At 45.8% G+C, this 1,948-nt stretch overlaps 1 pseudogene; it reads left to right on the plus strand.

The window, feature by feature from the left end:
• Positions 1-277: 277 nt before the first annotated feature.
• On the plus strand, positions 278-1,655 carry LOC143687126 (dixin pseudogene; annotated as a pseudogene).
• The last annotated feature ends 293 nt before the right edge of the window (positions 1,656-1,948 follow it).

A 1,948-nucleotide genomic window follows, 5' to 3' on the forward strand; every position in this document is an offset into this window, starting at 1 on the left:
CCATGAACGCCTGGCTACAACAGTGCCTGAGCTGTCAAGACAGCATGCCTCCGACCCAGGAGTATCCCCATCTCTGGAACCGCCGAGATGCCTGGCTCTCTTTCCTTCCTACTTTCTCCCTCCAATGAAGCAAGCTTTGGTAGTTGGCCTGCCTGTGGAGTCATTCTTCAGACCCCAGTGGAGGTTGGCATGCCCAGGTTGGAAAGCGATGTGACCCTAAGCTTCCCACTTCATCCAGGGATGTAGGTCTGCTGAAGCCAGAGCCAGGAGGGGGCTGATGGGAGGAACACAAGTCAAACGCTTGACCTCACCCAGTCCAATCCACAGTGCAAAGAATGAGTCCATTATAAGCCAGTCAGAAGAGAAGGTGGATTTTGTGCTAATTCCTTCTGAAGGAATAGAGAACACAACAGAGGAGACAGATTTTCCATTATTCAAACACTGGTGACCAGGGAGCCCAAGAACTTATTTGGGGATTTCATAGGAAGAACAGCTATTGGGGAAAAAAGAACATTTAGAAAAAGAAATGGAGGAACAAAGAAAATGAGATCAGGACTATAGGCATTACTGCTTTATGGGTCCTTGCTTGAAGATGAACAGGAGAGGTCCTTGGCTCTTTGTGAACCAGGAGTCAATCCCAAGGAACAAATGGTTGTAATCCAAAGTTGTCTGAATCAGAGCATGGAGGAGAATCATGACCTAAAGGAGGAGCTGCTGAAATGTAAACAAGAAGCCAGAAACTTACAGGGGATAAAGGATGCTTTACAGCAGAGATACACTCAGCAGGACACATCTGTTCCTCCACTCAAACAAGAACTACTGAGGGCAAATATGGACAAGCTCATCTGAAGAATCTAGATGAGAGGGACTGGCTCTTGGTAGAATATTAAAAAGAGCTGGAATAGAAGAACAATCTCCTTCAGCAGCACGAGGTCAAGTTGGAAGAAGCACTACAGAAACCCTCTGAGGCCAGTTATCAGCAGGTAGATCTAGGGTGGGAGCTGGAACACAAAGATGTCCTCTTGGCTCACTGTATGAAGAGAGGCAGATGAGGTAATTAACTACCACAGTCACAATTCTCAAAGCCATGGTTTTCTCCTACCAATGGCAGGAAAAGGAGCTGCTTCATTCACTCACAGGCAGACCATTGACCTACAGGTTGTTTGCAATGCTGTGCGCAGTCTGCAAACAGCTTCAGTGGCTATGACCCTCAGCACATCGACAGCTTGCAGCAGGGCATCTCCTGTCTCATGGAACACCTGCACACCATGGAGACCCAGGAGAAACAAGAAAGAAGGGTTTGGGTTAAGTCCCCCAGAACTCAAGCAGATAGTGGATAGTGAGAGTTCTCATCCCCTAATCCACAGTCGCCTCACTCACAGAGCTCTCCAACTCTCAATAGCATCTGCTCTAAAGTGCTCTATTTCACTGACCAGTCACTTTATCCCTTCATAAACAATATACCAATGAGGCTGAGGAAGATGACATTGAGATTTTAAAGCAGCTATTTACCAGGAAAGGAATTACCAGTATCCAGAAGCACTGGATTCTGAGTTTGGCATTGTCCAAGAGGAGGTTTTCAATGATGATGATGCCAACCCTGATGGGAAGGAAAAAGTGTAGCCTGGATGGAAAAAGACCATGGAGAGAATTAATGCTGATTATTAAATTGGGGGCTTATGGAATCTAGTCATTCCCTGGCTGCTTCAATCAGTAAAGAGATCAAAACCAGAATACACTAAGAAGTTTCTAGTACATGCTACCAAAACTGAAGCTTCTTCGAGTGTGATGGCCACAGGTCAGTCTTGTTTCTGTACCAGGCATACCTGGTACTTCAAATCCCTGTCCTAATGTAGACCATGGGTTTATCTTGAGCTCCTTGTCCAGGTACTGAGTGTTTTGTTTTACTCTGAGGACAACAAACCAAAGGATTTAACCAATGAAAGGA

Source organism: Tamandua tetradactyla, chromosome 1 (genome assembly GCF_023851605.1).
Source record: "Tamandua tetradactyla isolate mTamTet1 chromosome 1, mTamTet1.pri, whole genome shotgun sequence".
Taxonomy (NCBI): Eukaryota; Metazoa; Chordata; class Mammalia; order Pilosa; family Myrmecophagidae; genus Tamandua; species Tamandua tetradactyla.